Source organism: Peromyscus eremicus, chromosome 8a, assembly GCF_949786415.1.
Source record: "Peromyscus eremicus chromosome 8a, PerEre_H2_v1, whole genome shotgun sequence".
NCBI classification, from domain to species: domain Eukaryota; kingdom Metazoa; phylum Chordata; class Mammalia; order Rodentia; family Cricetidae; genus Peromyscus; species Peromyscus eremicus.
In genome coordinates, this window is record NC_081423.1 from 19,238,818 (window position 1) to 19,252,658 (window position 13,841).

The 13,841-nt window shown below is 49.5% G+C and overlaps 1 protein-coding gene across 1 annotated transcript in view; it reads left to right on the forward strand.

The window, feature by feature from the left end:
- LOC131916537 (slit homolog 3 protein-like) overlaps positions 1 to 13,841 on the forward strand; it is a 562,664-nt gene that overhangs the window by 159,925 nt on the left and 388,898 nt on the right. The gene's annotated exons all lie outside the window — the stretch shown is intronic.

Below are 13,841 nucleotides of genomic sequence, written 5' to 3' on the forward strand. Positions count from 1 at the left end.
TCTTTCTGTTCAGGTTGTAGGGCTTTGGTTTGGGGATCTTGGCCAGTGGCCATCTTCCTGCCATAGAAGTCACCCTGAAAGACAAGTTGGTGCCCAGAAACCTGGGGCCTTGAGAGGGTTTTGGGATATGGCTTCCAAAGAGACCATGTGGCAGACTCCACATGTTAGGGACACGCTGTATCTCTCTGTCATTCTAGATCCACATTCCTTCTCCTGGCATCCATTGAGAGTGTCCTAGGCTTGGTGTTAAGTGCCCCTTGAGATGAAATTTGGTGAAGGAGCATGTTCTGTGCCGTTGGGAGTTTGTAGTCAAGAGAAAGAACTGGATGCTAAAGAAACAGGAGCCTCAGTGAGTTGTGGGAACCGGCAAGATGTGCAGCTTCCCAAGAAGGAACGGGGCAGGAGAGAACAGGGCCATCAGAAAGGTCAAAGAAGACACCCTCGACAGGGGCCTCCAAACTGAGGGGAGGAGTGGAGCTCTGTTTCCAGGTCACTGTGAGGAGGAGGAGGGGGCACTCTGGTCCCAGGGAAGAACATGCAAAGGCTCTGAGTCAAACGACACCACCAGACAGTAGAAAATTAAGGTGGCAGTGCTGCCGGGATGAATGTCACGAGGTAGAGTGGCAAGCCCATAGTGCCACGGGCCTCAGTGCTTCTGCCCGTGAGGTCAGGATGGCAGCCCTGCCGGGTCCACACCAGGGAAAGACGAGATTCAAGCACAGCTGTGCACATGTATGGTCTGCTCAGGAGGTTCATGGAGTTCTTGCTACACGCTTGGCTTGTCCCTGACCATGGCTGTGGTGGTTTGAGAGGAAATGGCCCCCAAAGGGAGTGGCACTCTTAGGAAGTGTGGCCTTGTTGGGGGGGAAGTATGTCACTGTGGGGGTGGGCTTTCAGGTCTCTTTTGCTCAAGCTTCCCTCAGTGTGACTGCCAGTTGACTTCCTGTTGACTGCAAGATGTAGGACTCTCAGCCATTCCTCCAGCTCCACATCTGCCTGCACGCCGCCATGCTCCACGCCATGATGATAATGGACTGCACCTCTGAAGCTGTAAGCGAACCACCTCAATTAAATGTTTCATTTGTAAGAGATGCTGTGATTATGGTGTCTCTTCACAGCAGTAGAAAACCCTAACTAAGACAATGGCCGTCTACGGCTGGAACACTGATTTGGGCAGTTTGAGACACAAGGCCTTCTCGTTTGTCTTCTGCTCCCTCTGCTCCCTCTTCCCCCTTTTCAAATCATGTTTCCGAATGAGTCTCCCTCTCGTAAACTAACTCTTTTACTGCCTCTCTCACACACATACACACACGCTTCCTCGAACATTCAACTGCTGATGTAGACAGAAATGGAAATCGTACTACAGCAACGCAGTGTGGGTTTGAGCATGGACCATGGTGTGAGACTGAGCTTATACCCTAGCTATACAAGTTGCTAGCCACATAACCTTGACAAAGGTCCTTAACCTCCTTAAGACTTGGGATCTACCAAATGCAAACTGTACATCCTCTATAACAAAACACCGGCATCTCACATTATTGGTGCTGTGTGGCACAGCACCATACTGGCACTTACGTGGTGCTTGGCAACTGATATTGTAGTTAATGGTACCATGCTCTCAAGGAAGACTCTAGGGCAAAGAGGCAAGTAAGCAGCTCACAGAGAAATGAGGACTGCTGGCCACTACGCTCATGATTTTCTCCTCTTGGCTTCCCTTTGTATCTGTTCGGTCTCTTTTCTGATCTAGATGGGCTTCCGGTCAGAGTGCAAGAGGTAGCCTCGGGCAGCTGCAAGAGGAGTTCTTCATCCCCAGCCAACTTAGAAAGGTACACCACTTCCAGCTGTAAAGTGAACACCCCCCTTGGGAACTCCCAGTGATTCTGCATAGACCATGTTTTCATTACAGGAACCAATTGCTGTGACCCCAGCTCTGAGTTGGAGTGATGGGCAGTGCTTGTAGCATGACAGGAGGTGAGGGCGGGGTTAGGAGAGCAGAGGCAGTTGCACCATGCAGGATGGGGATAAGGACAGACGTGGCCACTGGGGAGAACCCCCTCATTAAGGCTCCATGCTGTCGACCCTCCTCCTGCAGCCATATGAAGAGGGAACACACTGTGAAGGGGGTGCATACCACACTTTTCCTCTGGAGGCTAGACAGTCAGGGTTCCTGGTTTACACTCAGTCTTAGCACTAATGAACTGCTTTCCTATCTCTCTGTCTCGGGGCTGAATCCAGTGGGCAGTGACCCAACACCACCGTGATTTGTGGCCCTCCAGGAGGAGGGGAGAACACGATTATGGAGGCAGCAATTCCTCTGCCCAGGCCCCTGCCTGGCAGGGCCTTATCTTTATTTATAGCTAGCTCAGCCGCCCAGGCCCAATTGTTGCCCTTGAGTGACTCGTGCACCGCAGTTTTAGTTCATAAAACACTGTTTGTTTATAATCCTTAACGGGTTCTGTTTTATTAAAAGAGAAGGCTCCATGCAGGGTATAAATAAAGTAACTGGTTAAGGTTGCGTCCGGATTCTTCACAGCAACTGTGCAATGGATGGGAGCCCATGGCAGAATAATGCTCACTCATGACCTGAATTCGTTTGGAAAGGTCTTGTTTCAAGGTCCTTGAGGTTGGGGCCGAACCATTTCCTCGGAGGGTCATAAGCGGAGGCAGAAGCAGGACCTCCACGTGGGCTTTCCTCTAGTGGCTTCCTTTAGAAGCTGATGGGGACTTTCATTTGTGAGGCACTGTGACGGGCAGAATGTCGTCTGGGTTCAGTCCCGTGATTCGGAGGAAGAGGCTGTGACTGTGGTGGACCCGGAGCTGTGGCAGCGAGAGGCAGGGAGCCAGCCTCCAGGAGACAGAGGAGGCTTTTTGGAGCAGGTGGCATGAAGGATGAGCTGGATTCTGATCAAGAAGGAAGCGAAGAGTGGGAAACCGAAGAGTCAGATTGAGAGCAGCAGAACTGTTTGAGATGCTGTGCGTGTGTGTGTGGGGGGGGGGGGGGGGCACGACACACACACAGGGACGACACGGACGGGACGGGACAGGTTGGCACAGAGCGTGGAGATGGCTCAGGAGACTGGGGTAGGGGTCGTGCCCTGCTGCCAGGGATCCAAAGGGTTTTATGTTTGATTCAGAGGCAGAGAGGAACCTCTGGGGAAAGGGGGATGGAGGGAGAGGGAGAGAGACTATTAATATTGATGAGTATGTTGGGCCATGACTGGAGGCACCACTGGACCACCTGATTCCTGCTCTCTATCAGTTTCATTCATCTAGTACCAACCCTCAGAACAACCCTCTTCCCTCCCAGAAGTGATGTCTTGGAAGAATGCCCCCCACAGGGCCTTGATGCCTTCCCACACGCCTACCTTTGTAGTCCCTGCAGACTGAGGTGGTAGTCACTGTAGGAAATGTTTCACTTGGAATTTCAAAGTCTCTGCGATGGCAGAAAGTGCCTTATCCAAGACCTACCACGTACTTCTGTGGCTTCTGGGTAAATACCCCTGGGGATGGGAAAGGTCTGTGGTGTCCTCCTGGCGCAATCTTACAGAGGTGTCGTGTAGTGGTCGCAAAGCCTTTCAGGCAACAAGACGCCAGGAGCTACCAGCATTGCTTCCTGCATGCATCATTTCTTTCTTCCTGCAAGTGCATCCAGTAGGCGCCTGCCAGGCTGTGCGTGTTCACAGAATAGCCTGTTTGTTTTTTTTTTCCCCTTGGAAGAATCTACAAAGACTACCTGGGATAAAAGATCCAGATCCCAGAGTCAAGCAGCATCTGCAGCACTAGCCATAAACATCCAGAAAAAGACCACCAGGTAATTGGCCTGTTTGTGGGGACTCCTCCCGTGTGCCCACGGCTGACACCGTAAATCAGTCGCAGAACACTATAGACCATGGAGTCCAGAAGACGCCTCAGAATCATTCTTGCTCTGGTGCTATAAACAGGACCTTCCACTAGATTCTGCTGTAGTTCTGGCTTGGCACCCTTACTGCATACTCTCTGGGCATGTGACCTTCACACTTGACGGTCCACCATGCTCCGGGCCCACAGGTATGCAGCCTAACCAGCAGTCTCTCCTCTCCTCTCTCATATGTATTACCCACCTAGTACTTTCTGTACCCACTCCAAGTTCACAAACAGACTGGCCACAGCTGGAAGCTGCCAGTGCTGTGTGAGAGTAGGAGGCAGTATCGAGGGCATAAGGATCCATGCCACAGGGCACAAGATGCCAGGGTCCATCCCTGACTTGCCATTTACCATGTGGGACCTTGGCAGCTTAGCTAACCTTCCTGAGGCTGTCTCCTCATCATTAAAGTAGGAGTTTGGGTTAAATGATCTCGATTCTCTTCCAGCCCTGCCATCTTCTAATGTAATTAATTAACTATAACACCTTTAAATGTACGAGACTCACTTCCATTCTCTTCTTTAGGGATAGAGGGAATAACATAATGAGATGACGAGATGAAGCCGTTTCTGGTTTTTATTACTCTGTAAATATAAACAAGAGCTCCATCATCATAGCAGGGCTGGACTCAACTCCGGGTCTCCATTAGCCTGTCAGCATCATTATCAGGGCCCTGGAACACCTCATTCCCCAGGCCCTTGCTCCTGGCCTAATTGCACAGCTCTGCAGCTTGCACATGGAAAATGATGGTGGTCCCCAGAGCTCTTTATGAACAGACCTTGGTTCCATTTCCAGCCTCCTGTACCACTTGCCCATCATCAGGAGGAATTTTTTCAGTATCCCCTGGACTCATGTCCTCCAGCTAGCCTCGGTTCAAAGGCCCTGCGGAGATTCCTCCACTGGGAAGAACAGCCCATTTCTGGCTCTGGGCTGTAGGGAGGTGGCCACAGGCCAGCCAGCCCGCTCCGTGCTGAGTGTGTGTGCCGCTCTTACGGTGTTTGAGCTGCGGTTAATATATCAATATTTGCTCGGGAGGGTATCTGGCACGGAGCAGGTCCCTGGGACACTGGCAGATAGATTGCCTTCTCCCGAAGCATTCTTCATTTGCGCGGGGCAGGGATGGAGGGGTTATAGCTGTTGACAAGCGGCACGGAAAATGATCCCCCGTTTTTCCCAGAAGAGCCTCGGCCTCACAGTTTGGCACAACATGATCTTGTCACTCTCTCGTGCTGTCTCCATCACTGACTTCTTCCTGGTGTGTTTCCCTCACGGCAGCTTTGCTTGCAAATCTTTCACCCACATTGGACTCCGCTGGAAGCCCCAGGGGTCTGACTGGTGCTCCGGGGAGGAGAGTGTAGGAGCTGTGAACGTGAAGCCAGGATCAGACGGCTGGGGATGAAGCCTGTTTTCCCCAGCTAGCCGTGTGTATTGGACAAGTTCACTCATCTCCCAGGGTCTCAGATTCCTTCTGAGACATGAGGATCCTGAGAACACAATAGCTGTAGGAAATGGAGAGCATCATGCATGCAGAAATTATATGCAAAGCCCCTTCTGCATCGTAAATGGCAGTAAATGCTCAGTCTTGTTCATCATCCTTCTCATTCAGTGAATGGGGGCTCATGGGTCCTTTCTCCTATTGTAAGTGTCTCGAGGACAGAGCCCTCTATTTTTCTATATCATCTCTTTCCCCTTAATTGACCTTGGTACTAGGTATCCAGAAAAGGTTGCCCACGGTTTTAAGGTTTTAATGGAACTAACCTACACCAAGGCCAGCATCCAGGGAAAAAAAACAAAGGACTTGTGTTCAGTCTTGGGAGGTTGGTTGGTGCACAGTGAGAGAAAGTAGATCTGTGTATAGTTCCCCTGAAGAAAGAGTCTGGCCTGGGAAAGGTCTCCAGGAAGTGCTGGAGCAGCTCTCCACTGTGACCCACTGTGAGGACCGTGCTGCTAAGAACGGCCCTGAAGCTCGTCAGTTTCTCCAACTGAGAACAGAGTTCTGCGGAATCCCGTCACTGGTGCCGTTTTCATTCTGCAGACGTTTCTTGATGTGCACGTCAAATGCTCTTAATAGCTGGGATTCCCAGAATCCACCATGCCCCTGGGTGTGCTGTGTAAAGGAGCATTAGAAAGCAAGACTGGGAGTGGTGTGGGGGTGGTGGTGCCAAAGAGAGGGAACCCTGAAGACCTGCATTCCCTGGACCTGCACTGTGCACACCCCTCAGGTCTGCCCTCACCTGAGACCAGTGGGCCGGACTTTTTCTATCCATCAGTCCTCCCCTGTAGGCCTGTAATCCCACCTCCCGGGATAGGGATAGGGTGGAGCCTAACTTTCTGTGCGTTTCTGGTTGCATTGTCAGTAGCCAGAGCTCACAGAAGGGAGGGAAAGAATCGACTGACTTTGTAAAGAGGAGCTCATGGCATCTTCTACCGAAGGCACAATGCAGAGCCCATTTTTCGGATAAGGAAACTGGGGCATAGAATGTTTGTCATCCCAGCACTCGGGAGGCAGAGCCAGGCGGATCTCTGTGAGTTCGAGGCCAGCCTGGGCTACCAAGAGAGTTCCAGGAAAGGCGCAAAGCTACACAGAGAAACCCTGTCTCAAAAAACCAAAAAAAAAAAAAAAAAAGAATGTTTGTCATTGGCCCCCTAGGGACCTGGAACCAGGGATCCCACTGAGGCATATATCCTTGTCTTCCAGCCTCTGAAATCAAGGTTGGATTTGGGGTTGTTATTGTGTGACCATCCTACTGTGTCAAGAACATTCTCAGCTCTGACACTGGAATTCCGAATCCTTGGAAGCCCCTTAATGTGGACAGAGGGCAGTTGGTGGGTGGGGGGGAGAGGGAGAGAGGAGTCACTGTGACACCATGCAGTGTGACCGGGCAAGGCAGTTCAAGGGAAACAGAGCTGTGATTCTCTCTGCTCTAGAAGTCACATGCCCTTCAGCCAGTGACTACTTAGGAGATGTGGGTGAGGGGGACTGAGCCAAGCAAAACGGGGCAGGAGAGTATCCTGTAGGGGCCGAGCAGGCAGGGTGGTCTGAGATCCAGGGTGGGCACGGAGAGGCAAGGCTTGTTCTGATGGCTGATCGGAGGAGGCGAGTAAGTTACCAGCCCCCTGAGGCCTCCTCAGGGAGCTTGCCAGAAATAGATACCCTTCTCCTGCCTCCCGCTTTGAAGCAAGCTGTTTGCTATGTGTGCCTGTGAGTGGGAGGGTGTGAGGGGAGAGGGGGAGGGGTGTGGATTGATTGAGAGAGAGGAGAGGATGTAGGTCAGGATTGATCCAATGAGAAAATATCCTTTCAAGTTCTTGCTGCAGCCCATAGGCTGGGCAAGGTGAGATAGGCCACTGAGCTTCTGAGGGCCTGGTCTTCTGAACCAGGCCTGGCCAGAAAGCCCCTGCACAATCATGCCCCTTGGTGAAGCTTTCTGGTCAGGATTCAAGTGAATGGTATGAGCTGGAGTCCAGAGGCCTCAGAGCAAAAGAGGGTGCCAGGGACCAGGACTGAGACTTGGGCTTTAATGGTACAACTCTTATTTTTGTATGTACACACACACACACACACACACACACACACACACACGTATGAATATGTGTGTGTGTGTGTGTGAGAGAGAGAGAGAGAAGGGGGTGGGGAAAGAGAGAGGGGGGAGAAAACACATCATCTCTTTCTAGGCAGAATAATTGATGTATTTTTCCTAATGGGAAAGCTGAATCCAGTCCTAGACCCCGGGATTGGCTTTTTAGGAACTGAAAGAATGGCCAAAGCTCACCATGGTTACCTTGTAAGAGGATCAAGTTAGCAGTTAACCCTGTGGCATTGGCGGCGCCGAGGCCTCTAGTCTGACTGCCAGGTGGATTATCATTACTTGCCATTCCAAGACTGAGGATGGCCAAGGCCACATCCAGGGTCACAGGGCTGTTTATATTGACGTTCTGGCCAGCTTCATTCTTGTCAAATGCCTTGGTGGCACTGGGCTTGTGGAGAGAGCAGCCAGGACTGGGTGTGGGTTGGAGACTGTTGGGAAACACCCGTGCCTTTTGGCTGTAGTAAAACGTGGTCACAGAAAGCAATGGCCCCTGGTCCTTTTGCCTGAGAGATGCTAGGCTTGCTACTGAAGTCACCCTCCGATATTTCCCAACCCAGGTAGCCCGCTATGAGCAAAGCCTGTTTCTCGAGAGGAGGGAGGTGGCCGACTCCGAGCGAGGCCTGTTCTAGAGCGGGGGTGGGGGGGGGGGGTGGGGGGGGTGGGGGGGGTGGCCCACTTCTGGACAGACTGGGTTCTGACTTTGGTGCTGTCTTCATTCCCTGAGCCTCGTTCAGTCAGAGTCAGCTTCTCTCATAGCCCATTCCCGAGAGTTTCAGGGAACTGCCCCTGGAGTGATCAGTGCTAAGAAAGGACAGTTTCTCTTTCCCTGCCTGGGCTACATGAAAGTCAGGACAGAGGGTGACAGCCTTTCTCCTCAGCTCCAGCAGGGATAGTGCCTGTTCCACTTTGATCTGCCTGTCACTGCCCTAGTTGTGAGAGGAAAGCAGGGAGGGACCCCAGAACCCCAAGGCTGGGACCAAGCATAGACCTTAGAGGTTATCTGTTTGAATCATTTTCCAAATTTGTGTGTGTGTGTGTGTGTGTGTGTGTGTGTGTGTGTGTGTGTGTGTGTGTGTGTGCGCGCGCGCGCGCGAACACTGGAAGATCAGAGAGACAGAACAAGCCACAGCTAACCTCACCTGGCCAACTTCTCAGCTGATCTTGTTTCCTCAGACTGGAAGCCTCTGAGTTCTCATATCTGAATGGCTCTCAGCTGAACTGTGCTGCTCAAAACCTAAAAGTTTAACCAGCCAAATGCTCTAGTTTCTGGTCCTCATGCCTTAATATACCTTTCTGCTTTCTACCACCACTCCCTGGGATTAAAAGCGTGAGTCACCATGCTTGGCTGTATCCTTGAACACATGGATTTCTGCCTCTGGGATGCTAGGATTAAAGGTGTGAGTGCCACCGTTTTCTAGCCTTTGTATCTAGTGGCTGTTCTGTCTCTGACCCCAGATAAGTTTATTAGGGTGTACAATATTTTGGGGAACACAATACCACTACACTCTTACCCATTGATCCATTCCCCCAGTGTCGATTTCCATATTTTTGAAACTTTCCAACATGACATGTTTGTGCCTCCTTGAAGGAGAGAAATGTGAATACTTTTGTATCATGACCAGGAAGCACACACACACACACACACACACACACACACACACACACACACACACACATCTCCTGACAGTGAGTATCATGAAATAATACCCTTGTTACCTATGATAAGAGAGAGATTGTTATTTCTGTGTTTCTAGTAGTTTCTTTGGCATTTCATGTCTTGGAATTACTATTAGTCTTGACAGTTGTCGAATTGATCTCATGAACCCAAGAAGAGGGGACAGTCTGTGGGTTAAGGAAATATTGACCCAGTCCGCTCTTATTTTGTAGAGGAAAAGAGTTGACACATGGTAAAGGGAAACAGCTTACTGTTGTCACAAAGCAGAACACATATGTGTTTATCTCTTACTGTCTTCCAGGAATGGCCTGGACTGTGCATACACAGCAGTGAATGAAACAGGTGTGGTCCCTTCCCAGGTTAGAGACAGTGGGGACCGTAGACATTAAGCAAACTTAGACACACAGTTGTGCAAAGTACAATAAACGCTATGGGAGGAATAAGCCAAGAGCTCTAGTATAGAGAGGCTCAGATGGGTAGGGACACTTCTTCTAGAGCATCAGGAAAAGTATCCCTGAGGATATAAAATTTAAGTCAAGTCCTATGGAGAGAATGGGGGCTCTGGAGGATGGAGGAGGATTTATAGGCGCAGGAGATGTGTATTTGAGGACAGAGATCAGTGTACATAAGGCCTTAGGTCCTTTAAAGAAGAACTGAAGTTGGAGAAAGCCCGGAGTGTACCGGGGAGAGATGCCAGGTGGTTGCAGAGAGATGATGCTCACTCTTTCTAGGTTGTCTGCGCTTTCTTCTGGTCGACTGAAAGCGAGTATGAAATCAAGTTTTGCTGTTACCTTCCCCATCTAGAATCGCCTGACAAGAGGGTCTCAGTGAGGAATGGGGACGCTAGGTTGGCTGGTGTCTGGGGGGATTCTCGTGTTAATGCAGAAAGACACATCTCATTGCTGGCTGCAGCGTTTCCTAGGCAAGGGGTCCTGAAATGTCCCAGGATGGAGAAGTGGAGCTGAGCACAAGCAAGCAAAGGAGCATTCGCTTTCCTCTGCTCTCTGGGTTGTGGATGTGATGTGACGGGCTGGGGGGTTTCCACGCTTTCCACCTTCACTCTCCCGCGTGAGGGACTGTCACCTGGAACCGTGAGCCAAACAAACCCTTTCTCTCTTACGTTGCTTTTGTCACAGCGACAGAAATAAAACTGAGATGGCATGAACTAATGGATGGCTCTAAAATCCTGTTCGTTCATGAGAGACAAACAGCACCATGCTCTTAGCTCTGTGCAGTCTAAACAAGTTGATCTCACGGAGGCTGAGAGAAGAGTGGAGATTATCAATAACTGGCGCTGGAGGGCTTGGGCAGAGCATGCTGTCACACTACAGTTAGATCAGAGCAAAGTGGCTACATATGCTTTGCACAGTTGGGTGACTACAGATAACAGTGGCCTAGTGTACATTTCAGACAGTTATAGCAAAGAACTGATAGATGTTTGCAGAGGTATATTACCCAGAATTCATCATGACACAATACACACATGTATTGAACATCTCATGGTACACTATGAATACATAAAACTTTTACAAAATAGTAATAAGATTTCTTCTAAAACTATGATAAAAGAGAGAAGCAACCCATGAATAAAATAAGATGTGAAATGATCTTTGTTACTAATGGCAATCTTAAAAAAAGAAAAAACTTGAAAAGTTTTAAATAAAACATCTGTTGGCTTGTTGGCATTGGAGACTCCACGGAGGAGAGGTGGCGAGGCTCAGTGTGGCGGGATGCCCATCCATGGACCAGTTGGTCCTTGCATACAGCCTGGGGGTGGGCAATGGATCTGCCTGTGTGGTGGCCCAGAGCTTTGCACATTTAGAATGACTGCATTATTAATGAAACATTTGCATCTTAGGAAATGATAAAACAGGCTGCTACATGTAAAAATTAAGTAACTCAATTTGTTTTAACAGCTTGTGCTCTGGTACAGCAATTTGTTTTGGCATATACACAGGACTCCATCAGAACAGTAATTATGCCATGCTAATTATTTTACTGCATTGTGTACATCTGACATTTAATTATGGGAAAGTATGTGAGGGGAGATTTTCTTCCTCCCTCTGTCTGCCTGACAGGTAGTTTTCTTTCCTGTACCTTCTTTGCACCTACATTGTCTTTATGCCAACTTGTCATCTGCGATGGAATCGCGTTTCCATGACAGCTGTGCTCAGCCATGTTGCCTGCAAGTTTCAGACAATCACCAAAATAAACAGTTGACACAGATGTTATTCTTATCCTCCCCATTCCACAGCCCCTTCTCCCCTGATCTAGCGCCCACAACAAGGATTTTCTTTTATCCTTCTCTCTTTTTGAGAAGGAACATGATTCCTGTCAACCCTGAGCATCTTTTGGTATATCCACATATCTCTTGGTGGCTTCTCCTGTCACCTCTGCCCTTCTCCATGGAGATGGTTAGCACACCCACTTGCATATCTGTTTGTATGGAGGACACAGCTCAGAGGATATGGGCAATGGACCAGCAGCCTCCAGGTTGTGTTCCCAGGAAGGTGGAAAATGTGGACTCACTACCCAAGACTATACCAACTCATCCCAAGGTGGGTGTAGCCTTTCTCAGGGTACACAGACAAGTATTCCAGAGCTAAGCAGGTTGATGCCTGGGCTGTGCTCACAGAAGTGAGTCTGGGAATGGAAAGAAGTATGAAGCACCTGCCCATGGACAGGAATACTACATACATTTCAGCTAGAACAAGAGGGAGAGAAGCAGGATAGGAAACTCAGGTACCTCTTACTGGTCCGTCATCTGAACTGGTATAACAAGGTTTCCACAGATGGGAAAGGTTGTGGGTCCCTGTGTTGGGGACGGTAATTAAAATGAGATGAGGAAAGAAGGCTGGAGAGATGGCTCAGTGGTTAAGGGCACTGGCTGCTCTTGCAGATTCTGTTCCTAGCAGCCACATGGCAGCTCACGACTGTCTGTAACTCCTGTTCTAGGGTATCTATGCCCTCTTCTGGCACTGCATACACATGGTACCCATATACCTATGCAGGTAAAGCAGTCATACACATAAAATAAAAATAAATCTTTAAATTTTTCTTATAAGAGAAAAGACCCTTAAAAAGCAGAGTAAGGGAGAAGTGAATGGTTTCAGGGTGAAAACTACCAGAATTGGGAAAAGAAACTGGAATGGAAAAAAAAAGGCTTGTCCCAAGACTCGGCGAAGTACAGTAACTGCTCCCAGAAGCATCCCAACTTCCAACTGTTCCAAGTTTAAAAATACAAAGACTAGAGATGGAGACCCTTCCCAGAGCTAACGCCAGAGGCATTCTTCCTTCTTTGTGTTCATTACAGTCCCTTCTGTGCTTGGTGTTGGCCAAGAAGTTTGGTGCACCACAGGGAAATAAAGAGAAGACACATAAAGACCTTCAGCTTGGTACAGAGTGTGCACTCCAAGCAGTCCTGGTTCCCGCTCGAGTTAGGCAGTCTCAGATTTGTATCTTTTCATTTCGGGTTTGGCTGGTCCAGACCTAAGGAAGCTTTAAGCCCTTGGGCCAGGAATGTGCAGAAGTCAGCATTCCCCATGAGAACCAGGCAGACCCCTGTTTTCTCAAAAGATGGTTTTTGGTGGCATACAGGCCATTGAAGATTTTTAATCATTGTGCTCTGGTTTTAATGTGCACTAAATATGTCTGAGCTGTGCCTCGAACCTGTGCTTTAATGGCTGTAATAAACTTCCTTGTGTAAATGCAGGTTTGGCAAGTCTCCTTCTGTCTCCCTTCCCAGCCTTTCCTCCCATCATAAACTTGCTTGGAACTCATTCTGGCACCCTCAGGATTCACACTTGGCTGCCTTGGACGCCCTTGTCTTCTCTACTACTTCCTCTTCCTTCTCCCAGTTATCAACTCCCAACATTCCATAGGGCCTGCTGCGGCCGAGTTCGCCGGGGGTCCAGCAGACTGGATTCTGTCCAGCCGCGGTAGCAGGAAGGCTGACAGCGGGGGGTGGGGGGTGGGGGGGTGGGGGGGTGTTTCAAGACCTAAAGGTGGCGGAATGGCAGGCACGATGGGCCCTTCCAAGAGGACCTTGAATCTATGTTCCAGATCCTCCATCTTTCCCAAGTGACTCTCAGCTTCCTGTTCACACAAATGTCCCCTGGAAGGAGATTTCTCTAGACTGTGATTTATATTTATATATATCCACGTGGAGCACCCTGTCCAGACTGCCTCCTACTCATGTGCCTAGTGGCCATGGAAGTAGAGAGGAAGCATGGTTTAGGTTTCAGCCTCTGTAACAGAGAAAGGGAAGGAGACCCGAGTTATGGGTGATTTGAGGGTAGCTAAGCCACAGTCAACAAGGAGGGGCATCGTGAGAAGCACAGACAGTGATCTCTGGCCGTGCTTTCTCCAAGTGGGGAAAAATAAAAGGATATATTAAAACTCTTAAAGTTGGCAGACTCCATAAACTTTGAGAATTGGGAATGAATTTGGACCTGGAACATAGTTAATGGGATGAAGAAATGAAATCAGAGATAAAAGGGACTGACTTAAGGCTAAACAGAAAAAGAGTTGCAGCTGCAACCAGGCAGGCTTGTTAGAATACCATGGCCCGGTCCCATCTCCGCATCCCAGCTCATCTGAGTTCAGCATTCAGCAGGCCTCAGGTGGCCTGCGCGCTGACATTTGCCAGTTCCTGGATGATTCTGCTGCGGCCGGT